Source organism: Diuraphis noxia, unplaced genomic scaffold (genome assembly GCF_037042655.1).
Source record: "Diuraphis noxia isolate RWA-SAM2 unplaced genomic scaffold, SU_Dnox_SAM2 contig0002, whole genome shotgun sequence".
Lineage (NCBI taxonomy): Eukaryota > Metazoa > Arthropoda > Insecta > Hemiptera > Aphididae > Diuraphis > Diuraphis noxia.
Window position 1 is genome coordinate 75,363,678 of NW_028301712.1, and position 14,861 is coordinate 75,378,538.

Here is a 14,861-nt window from a genome sequence, read left to right on the forward strand (position 1 = left end):
ATAAATTGATGTCTAATATTGTTGTTATTCATTACTCAAAAATTGAAAATAAATTTTAAGAGTTTCTACTTTACTTGAGTGGTCGAGTAGGTTAGTTAATATTTTTTTATTTATGTGGTTTAAATTTTAACAAATTTTGCTTTGTCTCCGATGACTTAACACCTTATTGTGATAGATATGATTTCTCGAGTACGTATGCCGGTGACACACACACTCGTCATATAATCGTTATAACATTAAACATGGAAGATATACGATGAACGCGAAGATATAATCAACAGTATATTGTGTCACAAAGTGATAAACATTACCAGCATCTTAATATATTATTCAATGTGGAAAATTATATTAAAATGTCAGTATCAATAAAATAATTAATGACACTAATTTTTGAACTAATTAATTCACTATTCAATATTTGAGATAAAATATTAGTTAATATAATATACCTATAGTTGTATAGAATAACCAAAACAGTGAAGTATAGTGATAAAATTGTACGTGAATGGTGAATATAATTTCCAACAAAAATATGAAAAATATAAATTATGAAAATAAAAGGAGGATCGTAATTTGTAAAACACATCGAGATTAATATCCACAATATAGTGTAATGACAAGTCGGCTAAAAATGAATTTAGTGTTCATGCTTAATCCTGTTGATTTGAAATGTATAAAATATTTCATAATAATAGTAAATTGTTGCTAGAAAGTATTATGTAAAAAAGAAAAATAGTGTAATTTTTTATTATTATCATTTCTCTGGCAGTAAAATGTATACTTCACATAATATGTGCATACAGTATCATAGTGTATAATAATAGGTACATACATATGGTACATATAATATGTCTATTACATTATATGTATACATATATGTATGTACCTATGTATGTTTGTATGTATGTATTTAAATATATATAAAGGGTGTATGAGTGTGTGTGTGTGCATGTGAGGGATTCTCGGAAAGCGTTATTCTTATCGTTTTTCAAATTCCAATCGCAGCAACAGCGGCGGAGACAAGTCGCCGTCGTCCTCCTCTTCGCCAACAGCCTATATATATATACCCTCCCTTCCGATTAGACGTTGTCGCGTATAAATAAACGATTACCAAAATAATGGGCCGTTACACGTTTTGTATTTAAATTCGATTCCGTCGATTACTCTTTGTGTTTGTTTTTATTTTTTCCCTATTATTTCTCTCGTCGGTGCACGCGCAAATTCCAAGTACGATTGACGCCGCCGCGTCCCCGATGATGGTGTGGCGGTGTTACCCGTATAGCGATGGAAACTGTGACAACGGCCACGTCCTCGTCGTGTATTTCTCTTTAACACCGCCGGATTTCAATAAAAACAAAAACATTTTTAAATGTTAAAATGCCACGTACATATATAGATGAGAAAAAAACAGTTCTCGTAGACGATGGCGCGATTTCGCGTCCTTTTACGGGTTGAATAATAATTGTCCGAGACGGGACGGGGACCGATTAAATCCTAACCGATTGACAGCGAGTGATGGAGGCGGTAAACGAAATTCCACAGACGTCCTTTTGTATAGAGAGCAAGAAACTAGATGGTATTAAAAGTGAAAATGCCGGACATGTATACAAGCTGCAGCGTCTTTCACGTTAAGGATTCGGAAAACGATTTAGGCGTTTAATATAATGGTTTCCAATATATTTGATTCTTTTTTTCATTGGTCTTGAAATTATACATTTTTGCTTTGACAATTAAGGCCATTAGCTTTAGCATTTGATATTTATCGTATAAAACTTATATTACATGTTTTTAAAAATAACACAAGTAAAAACATTTTATATAAATGTTTATTGTATAATTGACTTATTATGTTCAAACTCACCAATTTTTTGTAAACACCATCTTTAAAAAAATATCGGTGATAGGCATACTAGAGTTTTTTAATTTACATATTTGAAAATATTGATTTATTTTACAAATTTGTACCTATAGTAATAATATAATTAAATACCCTTGAAATTATTACTGTAATAATACGTGAATAATTTACTGGATATTCCTTTAAAATAGATTAAATACAACATTAAAAAAATAATTTAATGATAAGCATAATATAAATTTATTTTTTAAATGTCGTACGCAATTAAGCTGACAGATATTATTCAATTTGACTTAATATATTAATAGAATGTATAATTTAAACTCTATTTAGTATTCTATACGTCATAATATTTTACTTTTGCAAAATAATTTAAATAGTAATTTTTTTTTAATTATTTGTCTTTGTATAAAAATATTAATTAAGTATTTTAGTTTTAATAGTTATTTGGTTTGTTATTGTAAAATGTGAATTATAATAATATAATATTTTTATCAGATGATTAAATAGAAAAGATTTTACGTGTATTGTAATTTGATTATGTTATAATATAAATTGCAATTCAGAAATAATTCAATTGTTATAAACCAATATTATAATTGTATTTTTTCGATAATATACCATAATAGATAATATTAAAATAATTGAATTTTCAGTTCCTATAGTTATGAATATATTATTTAAGTTTTAACAAATTCGTACCTAAATATAACGGAAAGCAAAACGCCATGTGAAGATATTTTCGAGTTAAATTTATATTATATTATATCATACGATATATACATATATAAGGTATATTATATATTATACCAGATGAGTTTTGCCGTCTTCGGCACTCAAACTACGAGTGCAGTTTTGTTTCACTGTTTTGTGAGAGTACTGATGAATGCTAGTGTGTACACAGGAAATTAAGATGAAATGAGTTGTGCATAATTAGTAAAGAGCTCGAAGAATAGGTGAGTCGGAGTGCGTGAGTAGGGTGGGATGTGTGTGGTGGTTCAATGAGCATTGCACAGACTCACGTTCGCTTTGGATCTATGTAATAAGCGGTAGAGACGTTTATGAATGGTGTGCACGGTTTCCAGCGAACCGCAAAGGAAAATGGTAAAGCCGGATACGGGAAATCGGACGGCAACTACAGTTCGCCTGACTGGTTAGTGGTGGCGCGGTGGTGAAGGTGGGGCCATGTAAGTGCTCGTTATATTCCCGTGGGAGTTGTATAGAATGTCGATCTTGAGCGGTTTTCTTATATATATAAAAATAAAAAAAGGAAGAAAAAAAGAACAAGATAAAAAAAATAGGATACAAAGCTGATAGACATTGGTTGACTTTTGCTTTTCAATACATGATTCTTTTCGCCTCTCATCACTACCACCACACCACCTCCATCGTCTCTACCACCGCTACCACAACTACCATCTCTACGGTACTGGCGGTAGTAAAGTGCGTCTGCGGATGAGTTCGGCAAATGTTTACTCATAAAACAAAAGCATGTGTTTTTCCCCCGCGGTGGTGTCGTCGGTGGTGGACGATGGTGGCGCGGGTGGTGGTGAACTCTTTTTTGTATTTTTTTTTTTTTTTTTTTTTTTGAGAAATGATTTCTGAAAACGAGATGGAAAAAAATGCTCGGGGGACATTTTGACGGGATCGGAGGCTATCCAGACGACGATCGAGAAAAGTTGTACGTTTCGGTGCGGGTGAGAGAAGGGTTGTTCTTGACAACAAAAACACCCCCGGCCGCTGCACTTGCATGGCAGCGTGGCTCAACGTGACTACAGTCTCGGGGGACTATTTTTTTTTTATGAGTCTTCATGTTGATTGCTCGTGCCTTGTACTGAGAACACAAAAATTAATCTTGTTACGATATGATCGCTGTTATCGTTGAGTTTTATATAAGCCCGTCTGAAATCGTTACATAACGTATTATCGTCTGCAATTGGCTAAAAGTGTTGAATTCTTACAGCCGTAAATAATATGGTTTAAATGTGTGATAGGTTCCGTGCTTTTATTTAATATTCAGTACCTAGTGAAGCTACATAAACATTAATCGTATAGTTTTAGATTTGACATAAACTCATGAATATATAAGTTTTTTTTATTGATTTTTCAGTTTATGGCTTAAGATACTGCCGAATACATATAAAACATGATATGGAAATTAAATAAAATATTTAAAAGTTTAATGTAACTTCTATTTAAAATAACTTGAAAAAAATCGTGATTTTAAGAAGTCGAAAGTGATTAGAAATATAGCATTATCTAAAAAAATGAATACTTAGGATTTACAGTTTGCTGAGTATTTATAATTATTTATTTAAGTAGATATTTATATTATTCTTAGCTAGACTGCTAGACAACATATAACATAGTTTTTATTGTGTTAAACATATCGTTAATGCAATGGAAATAGTTTTAGATTCTGAACGGAGTGATGAATGTATTGATTTTAAAATGATGTGTGTGTGTGTGTGTTTTTTTTGTGTCTGTGTACAGCAATAACTAGTCGAAATAATGCTTTAATTTCAAACTTTGGGGGTGGTTTCCGATGTAAAATGAATATCCTTGGTGCATTATAGAGGTCAAAAGTTAACATTTTCCAATAGTTTTCAAAAAAATCGAGAAAAACAAACAAAAAAAATGACAGAAAAACGAGAATTTTTACGCAAAATCAGTTTTCGACCAAATCGATTTTTTTATATGGTTGTAATTCAAAAACTAATCACTGTAAATACTTGAAATTTTCACCAAATTTTTATGTTAGTGTTACCTATATACAGTTTAATTTTCAAAAATTTTGACTTTTTTTGAGTTATTTATAGACCACTGAAATTTTCAATTTTTTTGAGAATTTTTTTTTGAAGTGTCGGTAAAAAAATGTTGGACGACCAAAAAACTTGAAAATTTAATACACGGTTCCTTATGAGTTATTCTTATTGTAGCTAAAAAAAAATTAAAAATCGTAATGTCTTCCTAAATTATACAGTGGTACCAAAGCTTGATTTTTAACAAAAATTTAGATAGGAGGTTTTACCTCGCCACACCCGCATGTGTTGTGTTCGTCGTACAAGTGCGTAGCATAGTAAATTTTACGCTCAGCAGATCACGTTTATCTCCGTTAATTTAAAATTTAGAGTGAATGGACCTATAATAAAAATTAAAGGCAAGATTATTACCGAGGGCATCTCATAGGATTTTTATTATATTTTAATTTTAAAGCGAGTTATGAGTATTTTAAAATTGTAAATTATTTTTATATCTAAAAATACTCATAACTCGCTTTAAAATTAAAACATAATAAAAAACCTATGAGATGTTCTCGGTAATAATCTTGCCTTTAATTTTTATAATAGGTCAATTCACTCAAAATTTTAAATTAACGGAGATAAACGTGATCTGCTGAGCGTAATATTTGCTATGCTATGCACTTGTACGACGGAGACAACACATGCGGGTGTGGCGTCCTCTTAATGTCATTATAATATATGATTTTAGACTATGTATTTTTATTTCATAAATTGTTAATTTAAATGTACTGAATTATGAATAAATACATTAAATTGTTATAAATTACAACTCTTCAACCACATTTAAGGATTAACATCAAAAAATTACTTAACTATAAAACAGTTTGAATATTCAGTTTTATTTATAATTCAGTATAAAAACAGGGTAATATGAGAAAGTAAACGTATATCGTGTTAACCTATGATTATACAATAATGATTTGATCATTTGAATAAGCTTATTAGTCCAACACATTAAAGATTACTTTAATGGAATAATGTTAGTCGTTGAATATTTATAAGTACCTATATTACATACGTGTTTTTTTAATCCTAAATAGTATTATCCTGAGATCTAAATTATATTTAATTTTATTCTAACCATATTATTGTATACTATGAGCCATATATGATACATGTTGTTTATCAAAATTGGATGAGTATACTGAGTATAGCAAATATAAAGTAATGTAATCAATATCAAAGTTACACTGCGGTTTAATGGAATGATATTGTTGAATATAGCGTGAAGTATATTATGTTTTTGGTGCATTCTGAGATTGCACATTCTGACAGCATCACTGTTAATGAGTTGTATCTAGGTGGAAATTTAATTAGTTTTGGATTATTTTATGTCCACGACCACTCTTGGATCACATCAGCAGTTTTCGAATTCTGCAAAACATTTCTTCAACAAGTAAAAATAAGAAAAACTTTTATCAGTATACGCACTAAGTCTCCCATCTATTTGGGTACCAAAACTTCTATTTACCCTCATATTCACCAGCGCTGTAGTTTTCTATGGTGGTATGAACAGAAACCTATCAACATTCTTTTATTTTTGTAAACTATTGACCCCGTTGATAGTTTTCCACGCGCTATTCGTTAAAGTAAGTATACACATACGCGCTGTGTATATTTGCATTTTAAGTTTCAGCATGTTTCAATTTATTTTCAAAAGTTTAATTTATAAAGTAGGTTTCGGGATACCCAACTAAGAATCCATTTCTAATGCTAGAAAATATTATGTGTCTATGTAATATTATGATTTGAATATTGCCAGTAATTTATACTACTCTGTAAGTATAAAAGTATTGAATCAATAACTAAAAAAAGTTCCCGTGTAAGTGTTAAAAAACAGAGTGATTAATATTTACATTGATATTGGGTTTAACAATAAATAATTATAATATCTAAAAAACGTGTTGTAATCAGAATAATTTATTATTGTTTGTAGCCTTGTAGGTATGATTAGATCGAACTATATTAGGTTTTACGGGGTAGTGGATATATAATGTATTGTAATAATTCATTTAAAAAATGTACGGAGTAAAAAAAAAAAATGTAAATCAAAGAAAACTTGTGAAAAAACTGAGAGTTTATATTGGTTGGTTATTTTGAGACAAATTACAATGTTTCAAAAACCGCGTTAGCATAAATCATACTTAACACGTTTAAAATAAGGGATCCATAGAACTACTACGAGCATTGCAGGGCGTGCTCTCGAAAATCTGCCCGCGGGTGATATTAATAAAAATATGCTTTCACCACAATAATCCAGTCTCCGAGTTTCTGGGGTCAAAAAAATAAACGTATTTTGGAATGAAAAAGATAGCCTGAAATACAGAAAAAAAGTAAGGAAATCTTTTCGTAGAATTCTTTTTGTATAATTTTTTTTTCTCATATCTGATACTTTTTTACGCGTACATATGCGCGTACACATTCTCTCGTTACTCTCGTGAACATATATAATACGTATATACCTATATAAAAAAACTATAACATAGAAACAAATAATTTATTCTTGAAAAAGAAAACCACGGGTGATGAGGCTGCTGGCGTCTAGACTTTTAAACAAAAGAATTGGCAAGGATGCGGTCTAAAGGTTTTAAACAAAAATGTGAATAAAATCGTGTTCATATACTGGAGTTTTAATATATTTGAAAGGTTTGTTGAAGATTAATATTATGCTAATGGATGTGCCATTATTAAATGGGAACGTTATTAACCACTAACCAATATAAACTGATGCGGTGTATGTTGTCTATATATAATTATTATTGATTTGAACAATAATAATTGAATATACCTACCTGCGTATGCAGTATAACGGCGTAGCTGTTCGTGTTGATTCTTTTTTAACAATTCCATTAAAATATTGAAACAGATAGGTACACTGTTAATAAATATAAGATATATATTTTTGTTCAAACGGTTATAACACGCAAATCATCGAATAATATGTCGTTAAAATAAATATTTTATAGTTAATATTGAACTAACTCGAGTAAAAAAAAAAAAAAAAAATCGTACAGCATAGTTGAAAAAAATATTCATTTTATTAAATTAATTTTAATTATTTTTAACTTTATGTTCATGAATAGAACAGCATTTCTATGAAAATAAATCAATGTCCGTATTTAGTGTATTTTGTACAATATATTCATGTATGGAAAAAATATACTTATTGGTTATACAGAAACGTCTTTCATTATTATTATATTATTATTCTGTGGTAATTATTTAGGAACAAGGAATGTTCTAAAAGTTATAATTAGCCTTGTTTATCGGTTAGAAATCAAATAAAGTTGTAATTAAGTCAGAAGATGTAATTTTTAGATTTTCTTGGTGAATAATTTATCATGCGTAAGGATAAAACTATAACAGTATAACACATTCACTGTGTATTTTCATGCATTTTTCCTAGCCCAGTTTCTAACTATAGTTATACATATATGACTATGTATGATTTTTTATATAAAATATACAATCTGATAGATTTATAATCTGAACAGCCGTTGTAACGATTGTCATCATCGACATCGTATATTACTCCCTACGTTGGGCACGGCTAATATGGTGAGTGTTAGTAATGGCAAATATAGTCGCGGAAATGCGTAGTATAATATTATGCTGACTAGAGTTTAGCACGTGTCGAGTTAATGGCCGACCGGGACTCCTAGTGGTGGTTATAGACAGTTGAGTGTCAAGAGTTGATAGTTTCAAGGGCTGACAACAACCCGAAGAGGATCCACGGAGGACCGGCTTAACTGGATATCGGCACCCATGACACACCACGGCCCTTAATTATAATTTATAAGTACGAATATTTGATGTTTGATATATTATAAGTTTGATATTGTGGTTATAATAATAATAATAATAATAATAATGATAATAATTAATAATATATATATTATGTATACGTTGAGTACTTTGCTTCACATAAGGTAACCCTGATCCCTAGTAATAATATCACACACCGAGGCTGAGTCTCCAAGACCTCGTAAATATAAACAGAACGACATCTAAAAAGCGGTGCGAAGCGATAGGTGGAAAGGAGACGTTAAACTGTTGTTGAAAATGATGCTCTTAAAGTTAATATTTTTTAAAAAATTATGAACATCACGAGCATAGGTGCATAGGTGCATAGGTGTTTGTATAGCCCCTTAAAAAATACTAATGTCATACATACACCACATTATAAGTGTCAATAACATGTTTCCAATGTAAATCTAAGCTTCAGCCCTCCCCCCTCCCCAAATATCAAACACTATTTGTGCCTATGATCACAAGTTTAATATGTAACTAACTATTGTACACATTATTTATATTACTTTAGAAGTAAGAATATAGTAATATTTAAAAATTTAAAAAGAAATATGAACAGATTTGAATTTAATTTGAACATGAGAGGTTATTAAAGGTAGGTCAGGTAAAAAATTTAACTTTTACATTGCCAGCTGATAAAAGATAAAAATAAAATAAAAATTTTTACTGATGAAAATAACAAATGATACAAAATATAATCCAATAAAATACATTATAGATTAATAAAATAGAATTACAATATTACAGTGAATGTTGTAACAAACAAAATAATATATATAATTTATAAAAAAACAATAGTTATAGTTATGGCGAGAAATATTGTGTTATATCTTATAATGAATAATTATTCTTCACATAAAGTGTGTCATGGGAAAACTAAAGGAACTAAGTAGGTATTTGAATATCATTTGCTAATTTCTATCAATAGCACGATTGTTGTGTTTATCGTTAATTAAACATTGCTTCCTTTGTTGGTGTTCCATTAAATCAGGCATCCAATTTAGCGGAGTGGTTCAATCATTTTTTGAATACCGATCATAATTTATGACCAATATTTAGCTGTATAGCTTGTAGAATTTGTTTACAAGTCATTTAAATACAAACGATATTTTACACGGTAGATGTTTTTGTTCAATAAAATGGTTTGTTATCGTCACAATCAAACGAAAAATTACATCACGTTGATAAAACGGTCGTCAAGTTGATTGTTATTAAATTATACAGTATAAAATATATACACGTTATAGTTGAAGCGTTATAACATGTTTCGTTTATTTTAATCATTTTGAACTCAAAGTTAAAATTACAACTTAATAAAGCTAGGTTTATATGTATATTAGCCAGTAGGTAATTTGTATACAAAATAAAATCGTGAAATATGGAATTTAATATTCACGGAAAAATTCACTTTTGTAAACGATGAAGTTGTCAAACAGTTTTTAATAATTTAAGTTATTATTTTATTAAGTATCTAATTAAATACTATTCTTAATACATGTCTACTCAAGTTAATGCAATATGATTACATATATTAATATAACTATTATAGTAGTTCATTATATTGCAATTTGATTTGTTGCCGTATTATATTCTATAACTGGACAATTACGTATTATTCAGATTCATTAAGTATAGTACTTACAAATAAAATATATTGACTGAATAGATTAATAGATTAAAATAAATGAGATACACACAAAAATAACTGATATGCTGAGTTGCTGCACTAAAATTTGATACATTTTAATGAATCAATCACGGGCCACTAAACCGACATGTTTAAGGGACCAATAGCTCATTATTAATTCATTAAAGGTTAATTCATTGTTTTAGTTTTAAAATTTAAATAATTTATTTGAATGGAGATATTAGCGTAAATGTAAGCTGTACAAAATACATAAAACATATTATTATAATATCCAATCATACAATAAATTATAATTCTCACTAACGAACAAGTTATACAAAATATCTTACTAAAATTACTTATAAATACAGTTTTTGCACTTGTTTTTTTTAATTATTGTTTATTTATTGTTTAATTATTTAGTTTGTAGTGTTTTTTTCGAGTTAATTTAAGTCTTGTATTTTAAACATTTTAATTTGGTAATAAAGGTTAAACCATCAACAAGTAAAACAATTTAAAAGTTTTGAGGAGTGAAAAAAATAAAGATATAAAGCATGATATAATTATAATAAATTATTTCTGTATATTAAAAAAAAACATAATATTTTAAATAATATCTCATTGCAAGACATATAATAGGTAGTTTCATTTGTGATTTCTGTATTTTAATATTTACGATTAGATTTAGATTCTGTTTATACAATTTATAATAACTCTATGCTACTCACATAAAAGTGCGTGTGATTTATTTGACTTATACGTAGTAGATTTATAACCAGTGCTATGAGAAAAAATGGAATTGGATACTTTGTGTAGCACATAGAGAATAGTACATTGTACCTACATAAATTTGAAAGTTTATAAAATTAAAATAATAGTAATAGTTGGACATTAAAACTTAACCGGTTTAACGTACGAAAAACTTACCTATAAGAATTAGATTATTTGTTTCCTCCGTTGTTTGTATACTTTTATAGTATTATCACATTTATGGTGTACCCATTCAATTTTTATAGTATACCTCTAAAAAAAAAAAAAAAATAATACTTGGGTGCACTAAATTATTAAAATTTAAACCCCAAATTGTATAATTTATTATTTTCAGGAAATTTGAAAGTTGTGGGTTGCTTGAATTATTTGGTTTTAATTTTTCACAAATTGAAAAAAACCATTTCTGGATGGAATATATGTACACTTATAAATAGACTTGATGAGATTATTAAATTTTAATTAAAAAATATTATGACGTTAGGTAGTTATACATTAATACATGGTATGTACATATATTAGATTTACGTTTAAAGTAATCATAGTACATTCAAAATTATTATTTATATATATTTACTCAGAAGTTAACGTTTAGATTACCAAGATAAAAATAGTATTATAGTGTACCTACGCATACAATATAGTTATAAAATATAATTTTAAAATGAAAAAGTTATTAGATTCAATGATTAGGCACATAATTAATATGTTTGTTTAAATTATTATATAGATATATAAATATAATGTGAGTTATACTAAAAAGTTATTAAATTTAATGAATCGGCAAATCGATCAATTTTTCGATTATAATTTAAAATATTATTTCTTCGTTACGTAAAATATAATTGAATTCAACATTTAGGTTTGGATTAAATCAATTTAAATTCTTTTAAATGTTAAAATCAATTTGACATTTAAAAAATGTTAATAATCTATATATTATGTCAAAAATAAACTTTTTTTGTGCATTTTAAAGTGAGAATTATTTATGAAATAGAATACTACATTTTTGAAATTCAAGCATTAATGGCTAAAGAAATTTAATTCACATTCCATAGGTATAATAACTTAATTTGAATATTTAAATTAATAGTCATGATAGACAATCTTTATAATAATATTATTTTATTAAAATGTTAAATAAAATTCAAGTTATAAATTTAAGAACAAATACAAATGCATCCTAACTTGTTAGAAATTAAGCCTTTTGCGCAAACTTCAAACTAGTCAAAATTCACACACGTTTTAATAACTCAACAACTTTTCGTTCGAATATCGATTTAGATACATCAACATTACTACCCTCCCATTTCCCACACAAAAAATGATGGTTCTCATTTGGAAAAGAGAAATTTAAAAGTGTTCCACGAATTTCTAAGGGTTGGTCAAAACTCTAAGAAGGAGGCTAAAAATACGATCTTTAACTATACTCACAAAATTTAAAAAATTAGAATTTGACTAAATGTTTTGTGAACAGTTTATCACTTTGTTTAATGTTTTAAATAACTCTGTTGCTAACCGTTTTATTTTCAAAATATTATGATACAAGTTGGTAAATACGTTATACTAGAACGAGATTAACCCAATGTCATTATTATTAGAAGAATCTTGCACGATACACATTCAAAGGTTAAATACAATCAAATAAACAAATGATTATGATTATAATTATCCTGATTTGGGGTGAACGGTTAAAGTGACTCGATTCGAAACATAAACTATTTACGGCGTTTCTACGTGTTTGTTTATCTGCGGTACTGCGGTAGAAACAAATGTATTTCGATCGAGACACATTTACCAATTTATCCGGTCGGAGCATCTGTGGGTAAATTATTAACTGTTGAACATCCAGCACAAATCCTCGCGTAAGCTCACCGCCCGACCCTACGATGTGTTCCGGGTCACAACAACATGGCTTCCCGTAGCGTAAATCCCACTAAGTAAGACTTAATAACTGACCTCAGTAACTTCCCGTCTCCGACGGCTGAAACCCAAACCAAAACGGTGATTTTATTCTATTTTTTGGTTTTTTGAACACTTAAAAAACTTTTTTATTTAAATATATTATATTTTGTAGATTTTAACTACAAGAAAATTGATCAAAACTTCCATAAACATTACTTGGTGATTAATTGAACTTACTCATGAAAGCGTAGTAGAATTAATATTACTAAGTAAATATTTTATTAATCAATTCTAAGTGATATTTTAAAATTATTAATGAGATCGTGTTGAAACTTTATACAGTTTAATTTAAAGAGTATTTATTAAGTTACAGTATTAGTATAAATTTACAAATTTAATTATGCTCTTTACTTATACTTGTATAATTTAATGTAAATATTTTTGTAGTAAAGAGTAAACATTTGATTAATAAATAATTTTAAAAGTTCTATTTGGTCGTTCATTTGATAAAAATATAGTTTTAGTTGTTGTCAGTTAACCTTTTAACAACCACACGTGAATAAGGTTTGTATTCATAGGGTGATAGAAATTATTTATAGTAGGCAGTGTAAATTGTTATGTGATCATAATATACTGTAGAAATATGTTTTAAATTTTATAATTTTTGTTTGAAGTCTAAATATGTTCGCAGAAGATGCAAATTCAGAACATAATTACATAATTAAAGGGTAGTATTATAATTAAAATTTATAATTAATTTTAAATAATATAATTTGTACTGAAAAATTGTATTTATCTATTTTTGCTATTTTTATTTAAATTTACTTTCCAAATGGACTAAACTTTGGAAGTTTGTTTAAAACTCTAAACTTTAGTTTTAGATATTAAAATACTTTTATTTAAATATTTTGAATAAGTTAATCGTACCATCAGTTTAATTAAAAAGTGTTTATATTATATCCAATTAAAAATTAATTCATACGATTCAAAATTATTTAAGAAGTGATGTTATAACTATATTTCTGCTTCATTAGCAAGAATTAATATTGGAAAACTTATAAAAAGAGTATTTATTAATGAAATGTTAAGAAAATATAAAAATCAACTATAATATGTATACTGTACTTTTAAATTATATGTTTAATATGCTCTTTGAAAAATAATGATATTTACATGAATATAAATTCGGTATAAGTTTTAGGTATTTGATTCATCAACACATTTAAATAAAATATGATTTACAATTGAGTATTTTATATTCATAACAGTTGTTGGTTTTTCGATGAAATTGAATGACCTATACCTAAAATATTTTTACAAAATGTCATAAGGACATTATATTATTTCATAATTGTTTTTTGGTATTAATAAGCTACGCTCAATATTATTTGACTAATAATCAATATCGAAATTCATTCAGGGACATCCAATGGACAACATACTCAAATAATTTCACGATCAGGTTAGCTATTTAGAATTTTTATCCAAAAAACTATGAAAAATTATGAAACCTTGATAAATTAAGGTAAATTGGGCCAATAGCTTGGTCTTCACTCTTCACTACTATATTGAAAACTCAAAGAGAAATTGTAAGAATCTGGTTGAGTTAGGTTATGTAAAGACGACTTTTTGACCATATAGTATGGTTATAAACTCATTTTTACGGTTTATTAATGCGATGTCGAATTTTGATAACTGTTGTTATCGAACCAAAAACTAAGTTTATTTTAATTTAAATGCATTTTTACAATATAGTCATTCGTACAACATAAAATTGCTGAACTCAAAAATTATAGTTGGCGTATTAAATTAATAATGAAATGTAGGTCGTTAAACAAAAACTGGCTTGCCTAATGACGATGACGTATAGAAGTTAACATCATTTTTCTCATATACTGTAAGTGTTGCTTATTTTTGAGTTGTTTAAACGAGATGTTGTACATTATTATTTTTATTGTGTTATTCATGGATTTGGTTGGATCGCTGCAGTGTTTGATAGGTTTAATAGGCAATAATGTTAACTATGATAATCGGTTTTGTATTATTTTTTTATTTTTTATCAATTTTTATTACCTATTTATTATTCACT

At 27.8% G+C, this 14,861-nt stretch overlaps 1 protein-coding gene across 2 annotated transcripts in view; it reads right to left on the bottom strand.

Moving 5' to 3' along the window:
* Positions 1-14,861, bottom strand: part of DIP-beta (Dpr-interacting protein beta) — a 217,546-nt gene that overhangs the window by 41,002 nt on the left and 161,683 nt on the right. The window lies entirely within an intron of this gene.